The 10,939-nt window shown below is 42.0% G+C and overlaps 1 protein-coding gene across 1 annotated transcript in view; it reads right to left on the minus strand.

The window, feature by feature from the left end:
- The window catches only part of GHITM (growth hormone inducible transmembrane protein), a 251,471-nt gene extending 244,897 nt beyond the window's left edge, over window positions 1-6,574 (minus strand). The window contains exon 1 of the mRNA XM_040070589.1: window positions 6,469-6,574. The gene's annotated coding sequence lies outside the window, so the exon portion shown is untranslated. The remainder of the gene's footprint in view (window positions 1-6,468) is intronic.
- Window positions 6,575-10,939: the final 4,365 nt, after the last annotated feature.

The following is a 10,939-nucleotide window of genomic DNA, read 5'->3' on the forward strand; positions in this document are numbered from 1 at the left end:
TAGCATTAGAAGATGCTAAACCCATCCCCATCAATATTTGTACTCTATGAGGAAGGAGTTTTTAAATCACTGCCCTTTGAGCTATACTTATATCCCAAATGTTATCGTCAGAGAGAAAGCAAGCCCATGAGACCTCACTAAAACCAAGGATTGCTTTAGTATCATATTATACAAGTTGAATCTAAAATTGAAACCCATTCCATAAATTGGCACCATAATTCCATCAATACGTGACACCAGAAGACAGAAAAATTAAATCAAACACCATGTCTAAAGCTAAATATTGCAGAGCATGTCAAATATTTTTTAAAAAAAGCTGATTTTAATTGCTTCCATTAAAAAAGAAATTTGCAAATGAGCACAGAAAAGTGACTTGTTTTATAATGATCTAGATGAAAATCAGCCAAAATAGCTACAATATATATTAATCAAATTCGCATAAATGTCACATCAATCATTTAAGTTGGAATAAACCTGCAACCTTACTGAGTCCAACCATTAACCTGACACTTTAAGTCCACCACTAAACCATGTCCCTAAGTGTCACATCTACACGTCTTTTAAATACCTCAAGGCTTTGGGGCCCAACCACTTCCTTGGGCAGTCTGTTCCAAGGACTGACAACCCTTTCTGTGAAGAAGTTTTTCCTGATATGCAATCTAAACCTCCCTTGTTCCAGCTTGGGGCCGTTTCCTCTCGTCCTGTCATTGTTACCTGGGAGAAGAGACTGATCCCCACATGCCTACAGCTTCCTTTTAGGGAATTGTGGGAGCTGTAAGGTCCCTCCTGAATCTCCTTTTCTCCTAAACAACCCCAGTTCCCTCAGCTCTCCAGACCCTACACCAGCTTCATTTGCCTTCGCTGCCCCTTAATCTTAGATGTGCAAGATGAATGGACAGAATGACTATTTGAAGAAAAACTAGCTGGTATCAAGTGATTAAATATAATAACATTCATGTTAAATGAGCTTCTTTATTAAATTTGATGAATCAAAATAAATTGGCTAACATAAAAACCTGCCAATCACTTTATTAGGTTAGTGTGATCACTTAAGAGATCAATCAAGAATTAGAGTAGTAAATTAATGTTTAACAATATTGATTACCTCACTGAGCCCACAGAAAATTTCAGATGTAGGAATTTAAATTTAACAAATTTGTGATCCTTGTGTGTCCCTTCCAACTTATGATATACTGTGATTCTATGAAATTTACCATGAAAATCATTATGCATAATCATTAATGAATTAGACATACTCCAAAACACAAGACACTATTTTACCATCCTTTTCTGAAGCCACAAGACATCACACACATTCAGCTCTTCTGAGATTACTTCTTAATAGGAACCTTTTCTAGCAGGTTCCTCTACAATGCAGTGGAAAGAAACAGTTAATGACTTCCCTCTCAGTATCCTTACAATTATCAGAATTATAAGGTGGCTTTGGATGTAAATAACAAGACTTAGTAAATCAGCCTCCCAAATTCTCCATCTTGTGGAGTTAGGATTTTATTACATCTCCCCCCAAAACCCCACGGATACGAATTGAACACATTCTCTTGAGAAGCTATGGTGTTGGGAAGTCCATGCTAGGTAAGATAGTCTGGTGCTTTATTTGCTGGCTATACTTATTTCTTAACTGCAGCACTACAGAAACTGAGGGAACTGTTAATTCATGGTCTCAGATGAAATTGCACTGCTTTACATTCCTAAATAATCACCCAGCCTAGAGCAGATAATTTTACCTGTGCAACTCCAATACTGCAATATTCAGACAGCGAGTGCACAGAACTCCTTAGATCTATCTCAGAAATTAGGTCTTACAGTATCCACATTCATGATTTTATCCCCAGCCTGGATACTGAACTCCTAACAATTGGATCAGCAGAGCTTTTCCTGTTCTAACACAATGACTTGGTTACACTCATACATACAGTTGCCAAGATACCTCTTTTTAATAAACTCCCTCAATTTAAAACACATACATCGGGCATTTTGCTTGCCACAAAAACATTACACAGCACCACTTACCTATGGGGTCACAAAAGATAACTCAAGATGCTGCCAGTGATCAGCAATTTCCCATCTAGAGATGTGCAGGACCCCATTTCATTCCTGTTTATGCTAAATCTGCCTGTCTGGCAGTAGTTACATGTGTATTCATCTTAACATTAGGTTACAGCGATGAAAGGGATTCCTTAAAAGTAGCAGCAATTCCCACAGCTGCTTCTTCACCCCATTGTATCAGGTTTGTGACTGTAGCATTATTGACATCAAAATGGGCAAACAGACACTACCTTCTTCATCTACCAATAGATGCTTTAATTAGAAGTCAGTATATTAATAATAATTACCTGGTAATGATGTTCATCACCTATATGCCCTCATTTTCAAAGCAGTGCATACATACCACATTAAGCAATTAATTCTCAGAAGAACTTTATGTGACAAGCAAATTCTATCTCCATTTAAAAGACAGGAGAGCTGTAGCTAAATGATATTCCCATAAAACATCATTTAGAAGTAAGATTAGACCATGAATATGACAGTATACTCATGCTTTCATCTTCTGCCAATACAACACAGCTTTCAAGGTAAGATTTATAATATAACTGTGCTAAAAGAGGTATAATTTGCAAGAAAAATAAAACAGAAAATTAACATATAATGTAGCTCAGTATATTATACTTTCAAATCATGATGGAAACCTCGGGCTACATTCCAGCCTTTTACACAGCAGAAACAAACCACCGCCATGATTCCCCAAGTATTCATTACAATATTCACTCCCAAAGTGACATCATGATGAATTTAGCTTTCATTTTCACACCTTAGTCATTTTAGTATTAGAGACCTAATTTCTAAGCATATACGGATTTTTAAGATATCTGAAAAAGAACACCAACATATCTTCACTACTAGAAATTATATACTTTTTCTGTGAATCTGTATTACCTGTGGGACACTTTGATGCTTTTTCGCTAGTTTAAAGGGAAGAGTGAGGCAAAGATGACTTAGTTACCATAGCAATACCCTTCCAAGAACAAGACTTTGTTTGAAGTTGTTCCAGGTTCTGCTCTTTTTTACCAGATGCTCCTCCAGCAGTGCCAGACTGAACAAATTTTGGTTTCATAAGTGTCAAATATTTGACAGATGCTTCAGCATTTCCACACTAGAACTGATGGCCCAGTTTAATCTCATCTTTTGCCTCTGTGTACAGGAGGCAAGCAGCTGGGATTAGCTCTATTTGTCATATCTGTACCATGCAGAAGTAATTGACTTGCTGTAGTTCCTTGGTTCAGGATTCCCAGTTTCCCACCTGCTTCATTTACAGATGGATCCCACAGTCAGGCAAACCAAGACAAGGGTTTACAATTTGGGTTTTTTTGTTGCCTTTTCCCCCCTGCCTCTGATCCCTGTATTATACAACATGCTTTAAAGTTGAGCTCTACTATTTGTGCATCTCAAGTCACCACAAAGGAGTCCAGTAACTATGAGCTTGAATCTCCTGTCACATATTCAGGCTTCCATAACCACTAACTCCAGCAATCTTCATTACCAGCTGTGACCACAACTGCTATTTTTTTTCCTCTGTAGTATTCCCATAACCTTAAAATATTAACAAAAAGGCTTCTGGCTAGTCCTACTCACTAGGGAAAATATAAAGAAAAGGAAGCAGGAAACTGGACACAAATTTCTTCCAAACACCTGTGAACAACGCCAGGCATTTCTTTACATATAAACTCCTCTTGAAACAAATAAGCTGTGGTGTTTGGTTGGCTTGTAGAGAAGAAAGCAGACACAAGCTCTGTACCTTTCAGATCAATTTACGTTTTACTACTTTACCTGGCAGATTATTAAAAAAGCAACAGTGCCAGCTAAATTATCAAAGCATGACATAAGCTGTGTTTTTCATGCAGCTACAAACACTGCTGGACAGGCTTTTAGCTGCTCTTGTCCGTATGTTAGACGTTTCTAACCCAGCTGTGCAGAGCAAGGTGACTACAGGATGGGAATTGTACTGAAGACAGGTAACTCTCTTCAAAGACTTGTTGAGCTGAGGCATAAGGTTATGGCAACAGCTCTTGTATTCCTTGCATGGAGTCTCTGGCTGGAATAGCTTGTCTCTTGCAGGAGAGGCTGACAACAATGCTCAAGCCTTTGAGAGGCCTTTTGCACTACGACCTTCGCAGTTGCGTCCTCTCTTGACTGAAGTAAACCGTGCTCTAACAACACTGCTGTCCTATGATCTTTAGCCAAGTACTGCATGACTGTGCCAAGTGCAGTACTAATGATCGTGTTAATGAAGTACAACAAAGAGATGCTATAGAAAAATCACAATTCATTTGAAAATACGTGTTTATAATACAAATCTTAATTTATAAATATAAATATGTCTATAGAAATGCAAAGATGTCCACCCCATAAAATGAGAAACGAGACAATGCCAGGTAGGTGACCATTAAAGAGAAACAGGAAGCTGATGGACCTACATCTATAACATCATCCCTGAGTTCTCCAGCACTTGCTGTCACCACATTTCCTTCTCTAAATCTTGCTAAAGCAATACTGCAGTGCCACAACACACCAGAAAACCAATTGTTCAGTAAGTCTGATTTGTGGCAATACCATCACCTTTCTCACATCTTATTTTACCATCCTTCCCCAAAGAATTCAAAATGCAAATGACTAAAGAGGGAGGAGGAAGGGGGAAATGGGTTATGTGAAGAATAACCAAATCCTATTTCTTTAGAGTAGACAAAGGAAACATTTCACTTACACACAGATGGAAATTTTACAAAGAAGGAATTTTTTGGGTGTAGGTTTGTTTCCCTGTCAGGTAATCTGCACAACAGTTATAGACACTGTGATAAAATAAAATAATTTTCCAATGTAAAAATAAACTTCCATAACACTTTATTCGTAGTTTTCTTACACTGAACCAGGTTTATCACAGTGATACACAACAGCTTGAAAAAGACTTCATCATTTGAGTCACTAGGCAAACAACACAACAAAAAGCAGAAACTTACAAGAAATGTGACAAGAGCTTCTTGTAACTCAACGACCTGTAGCAACAACTCAAACCACCAGAGGAACACAAATTAAAACCCAGAAACAAAGCCAACAGGAAATGTTGGTATAATTATTCACTAGGTGGGCCTCAAAAGAACCCTCTCCCAAGTCAAATGCACACCCCAATAAAACACTAGAGATACTCCTAACACCTCTGGGTCAGCACGTCATTTTCTATGCCACTTTACCTTGCATGACACTCAAGTACGTGTCAAGGGCTGGCTGCCAGCTTCGTACCAGTCCAAAGCCTGATGCAATCTGCACAACAGATTGGAGAAGACCTAAAGAGAGATTTTATGTATTGCCTAGAGAATTTAAAATCCGATAAGTAGAAGAAACTGCAAGTTGCAGATTAGTTAATGCTATTAAAATGGACAGTCATCCTGAGGGATAGTTTTGTACTGAAATGTTTAGCAAGTTTTTTTCTTTTTCAGCTGAAGCAAGAGCTAGCAAATCCCTGCCTGACGTTAAGATAATTGGGACATTGGAAACTTTCACTAGAATGACAATCCAAGAGCGCTTTGTTAAAACACAAAACTCTATTTGCATTTGCTGCTCACAACAGTATTGAGCACAAACCAGATGTTACTTTCATATTCAAAATTTGGAGACTTTGTTTGAAGTAGCCGCACATTGGGATAAAAGTTCACAAAACCAACCAAGAAACACGAAGAAAAATCCCCTCCACCACCCGACAAACAAAAAAAGCTCCTATTTGGAATTCATGCTAGGCAACGCTTGCAATGAAATTACGTGATGTGGAGGGCTTGCTAGCGTGAGTACTCGAAACCACTTTTGGTACTGCAGAGAGAACCGAGGCAGGGAAAGCTCACAAGGGACCACCCGGGCGCTCAGATCGCTGCCCTTCCTTCACCGCCCTGCCACGGGTGTCTCAGCGGGGCCACACAGACATTTCCTGATGCCCCAGCACGGGCAGTGCCCCCAAACCCACCGAGCCCCGGCAGGCAGCGGCGGGGCCCTGGGGCCCGCACCGAGGGGCAGCGCGGCCGGGACCCGGCGGAACAGCGGCAACAACAGCCCGAGGGATCTTAAAATCCCCGGCCAAGACACCTCAGAGAGAAAAAAGCAAACAAACAAAACACACAGCAGCAAATTGGTTTTAATTCTACCCGTACGCACAGTACTATTCCTGAGCAACACCTCCAGCACTCCCGCGTCATTGCGAACTCGCGGCTATTACGAAGCCTCGATCATCCCTACTCAAGAGTTCGCACTGCCGCGGCTGAACGCCGCTGCGAACTAAGAGCTGAGCCCGCCGAGCGTCGCGCATCACGCGGCCGAAAGAGCACACGACGCCGCGGGAGCGCGGCCCCCCGAACACGGCACGGACCGACGCTGCTGTACCCAGCCCCAGCCCCGCGCAGACCTCACCGAGCACATCCAGCGGCCGCCGCCCGTCCCGGTTCCTGAGGCAGGGAAAAGGGGAGCGCCGGCCCCGGCGGCGTTTAAAGAGCCCGCCGGCGTCACGTGACCCGCGCCGCCGTTGGGCCGCGCTGCCCGCGGCGCAGCTGTGAGGGTGCCCTGGGCTCGGTGGTGGCGGAAGGCGCTGGAAGGGCTGTGAGCCGCTGAAACACTGCCGAGGTTCTAATCTGGCCGCGGCAGCGTGTTCGCTGTGCTCGGTAACACAGATCAGTGATCCTCAGCCTTCCAGCACGTGCTGGCAGCAGCGCTCTGGCTTCGTAGCGCTGGGAGGTGAAGCGGCGCTGCCTGAGGAGATGATGGCGTGCGTTCTCCTGAGGGGAATGAGCTACCCGACTTTCCATCATGGAAAAGCCAAGCCAGCCGGTTTGTCAGAAGCTAAAGCGTGTGCGAGAAGCTGACTGGCTGAGTGGTGACAAAGCTACTCCATGTGAAAGAGAGAAACCAGACCCACTTCTCTGTCTGAAGGCAACAAGGGTCTCACTGCCAAGCCTCACCCAGAGATTTAAGTAGAGCTTGAAAACAACTTAAGGTGTTATGAATAACCATCTGATCATAGAAGCTGGTAGCATTCACCCATTAAATGTTCCTGTAAAATAGGAGGTAACAAAGTACAGAACTCATTTTTTCCACAGCCCCCAGTATGCTGCCGGCAGGACTGCTCCAGCGTCTCCAGCTGCGCTCGGAACTAAAGGCACCAACACGGTGGTGTTTCCTTGGCACTTGCATTTTTGATCTTCTGTCACCATTTCCCTTGAAGGCCCTTACCATCAAAGTGTGTGGCATTTTTTAGGTATTAAAGGAACGAGATTTAGAGCCATGTGCAAGAGGGCTTCCCTTTCATGGCTTTTTCCCAATATTAAGGCATCACTCAGTCACAAACTGTTTTATCTAACCTTGTCAATACTTACGTTTCCAGACATAAAATTCCACAGTTTCTCAAGCTGGGCTGTGCTGCACATGTTCAGCCACCCTTTTGCGACAGCACGGATCTGCCTCGTGTGTGGGTTATACTCAGAGCCTGCCAGTGCTCACAGAGGCTGTTGCTGCCCGTTCCGTCTGCTTGGCAGATTCTGTGGCACGCGGACTGCAGTGGCTTGGGAGCACAGAGTCGAAAGGGCTTCCTGACCTGCAGGGTCCTGGCTCCAAAGATTTGTGTTAAAAATGCCAAAAATGTCTCTTGTAGACAAGTCCAAGCACCATCACACAGTGGGGGAAACACACTGCCTTCTGCCTAAACGTGCTGTATTTTCACACAAATCAAGCAGTAATAATGGAGTTCTGGGGCTAATAACATCCCTATAAATGCAGTGGCTTTCCTAAATAAAGCTCCCAGATGAGCCTGGTGTGATATCATGACTCAGTCTGTAGAAAAAGGTAGAAAACAAACCTTAATACCTGCTCATGGTCTGATGCAGAGACAATTCCCATTTGGCTCCATATCTGTGTTTGCTTTATGCTAAGTGGATTAGCAAAACACCAACCAAACACATCTGAATTTCATGCTCTTTGGTTTTTCTGTCAGCTTACTAACACATGTTCTCCACAGAATTCAGATTTTCCTCTTGTGTGAAAAACATAATACATCGAGTGCAGATTACTGTGTGTACCTTGCCAAAATCCTACCTGAAACTAAAGCCAAACTACAATGTTGCAGAGGTTAGTAGAAATACTGTTCCAAAGCCAAACAGAATATCAAAATAAATAAATAAAAAAGCCTTCCTGATCTCCCATGGGTACCTTAGAAGAAAGATAGAGGCTTAAGATTAACATGGTGTAAACACAGTGCAAATAAACCATGTGATTTTGAGCTTTCTACTATAGTTCTGCAGATATGCAAGTACAGTAGGAAACTAAATATTAATAGGACAGACTAAGGGAACAAAGATTTTCTTAAGAAGGACATTTTTAAAAAAGCTAGTAGCCCACTTCTCCTATACTTCCTTTCCACACCTTTGTATTTTAAACTGTTGCTTTAATTATGTGCATCTGCTGGATTTGAATGCCATTATTTATCCATAGTCCATCTCTCTAAATACAAACCATCAGGCCCATCTTTGTGATAATGTTTTGTCCAGAAGTTTTGGGGATGGTCCAGCCTGCCTAGCAACACAGTCAGCCAGACCTTTCCCCTCGGAGTGGCCCTCAAGTCTCCTCCTGTCCTCTTACAGCTAAAGGATGGCTAAGGAGGTAGTCACCTATATTTGAATTTGGCACCTGTTCTTCACCCTGCAGAGCACACATGCAGGGAGCAGGTGATGGGTGAGCCAGCACTCTGCAGATCAGTTGATGTCCCAGTCTCCACATCCCAGCACTCGGATGCCTTACAGAAGCACCAGTCTTAGCAACTTCTGGATGTTGAGTGCTTCTTAGCAAAACCTCCGCTCTTCTACTGGTTTATTCAACCACAGTTTAGGAAAGCACCAAGGGAATTTCATTTGAATTCCTGGATTGACAACCTTTTCCACAGTAGACCTAATATTTGGCATACAATTCTCGGCTAGAAAAGGTGCTGCTGTTTCTAGAGGTGTTTTTTTGTGTGTGGGTTTTTTTTGTTTGTGTGTTTGTTTTTTTTGTTTTGTTTTTGTTTTTGTTTTTGTTTTTGTTTTGTTTGTTTGGTTTTTTTTAATTATTCTTAAGCAGTTTATAGGTAGTTTACTGGTATTTGTGCTGAGAGTTCTTAAATCTTTGTGTAGAAATAGTATGTTCTTCCAGCAGCTTTGTGTTCAAACTAAGTGTACTGAGCTGAGGTTTGGTCGCCATATTCAGAGAAAGGACATGCAGCTGCTACAGATTTACTGATAAGGACTGACCCCTGGGCCAACATCTGAATGCATCGGTGTATTATGTGAGATTGTTAACCGGCACAAACATTAGTCAGAGATTACTTTCTTGTAATTCCCTGGTATTCCTAGAGGATGATTGATATGTCATCTCATTTGTGTTTTCCTTGCTCTCCCAGGTTTGAGGGACTACATGTGGTGTACCACAACAAAATCTGCTAATAGTTGACTTTGGACCTATAGACTTCTTTTAATAGAATTACAAAGCAAACTAATGGACATAACTTGAAAGGAACTCTCTATGGCAACATTTAAAAATTTTGAAGTATGCTTCTTTTGGATAACATGCTATTTTTAGAAGACCACATTTTTGGAGAGTAAGAAGAAAGAGAGCAGCTGTCAGACTTCAAAGAATTTCTAGTATTTGGGATGAGGGATTGCATTAGGAAGCCTGATGATCCTGAAATGCTTCATGAATGTTGTTTCCTCTTGTCTTGTAATCCTTGCTTGTTTCTGTCATAAAGCTTTCCCTTCAGCTGTGTACAATAACATAGTGGCCCTGAAAAAAAAAAAGCTCAGTTAGAGGTTGCCCATTCCTGAGTTGCTTTTATATGTTTGTATCATCATGGGCATCACTAAACACCTTTTCCCTCCCTTGCCTTGTTGTTATCTCTTCATTCTTCCTTCTGTTCTTTTCCTTACTAACTAGACACCTTTCGCCTCCCAAGTTACAGAAATAAAGTGTGTAACAGCATCTCATAATTCACTCTGGATGTGTTATATCCATGGCCATTCCATACATTTTGTAGAGTACCTAGGACAAGGTGAAGGGGCTCCCAGGCTCAGAAAGTATGTGTGAATCTTGGATGATGCTCCTTTTGCTCAGGACAGAATCAAGGAGTACAACACTGGCAGCATGCAAAGGGGCCCATGCAGAGGCCAGGAGCTGTCCTGTGTGCCAGAAAAGGGATTAAAAAATCCTCCCAGTAGTGCTCTTACTCTAGTCTTGTCAGTAATCAACTTTAGATCCTGCCAACTCTTTTAGGATAAGTGGGAAAACTTGGTCACAGTTGCTTCCTAGGCATTAGATGAATTAATACAATCTTCAACAATCTGTGCAAAAATAAGGCTCCAAGGTTTTATCCAGCACACATGCTAAGCACTGAAGCTGGATCAGGACTCTTGTTTCAGAACTGTACATTAATCTGTTCTTCTGTATGGTCATCGTTTTTAATACATAATGGGGTTTTGCTGCTCATTTAGAGAATAAGCCTTTGTGATTGTTGTCTTCTTCTCCATTGCTTCTCTAATGCTGTGTTGTACCTCAGCCTTTCATTCAGGTAGCCTGGGGGCTGAGTTTTTGAATGGCAGCTGCACACTGGGTTTTCTTTTAGGGTAGCTCTGCAGCCCTTAATTGTGTCTGAAAGACCGAATTGGTTCTCGTGTGCTTTTTAAGGTATCATACAGATTAAGAGTGGCTCTCATTTTTCATTCACTTGCTTCCCATTGGGAGAGCCTGCACAAGTATTTTTTATTCATTGATGCTGAGATCATGTCTGTGAGGAAAATAATGTGCTTCATGCCCTAATTTTAATTGACATAGCCTCCTCCCTGGGCATTTCACCAACTGCAGCCTCCTG

This window comes from Hirundo rustica, chromosome 8, assembly GCF_015227805.2.
Source record: "Hirundo rustica isolate bHirRus1 chromosome 8, bHirRus1.pri.v3, whole genome shotgun sequence".
In the NCBI taxonomy this organism is placed as follows: domain Eukaryota; kingdom Metazoa; phylum Chordata; class Aves; order Passeriformes; family Hirundinidae; genus Hirundo; species Hirundo rustica.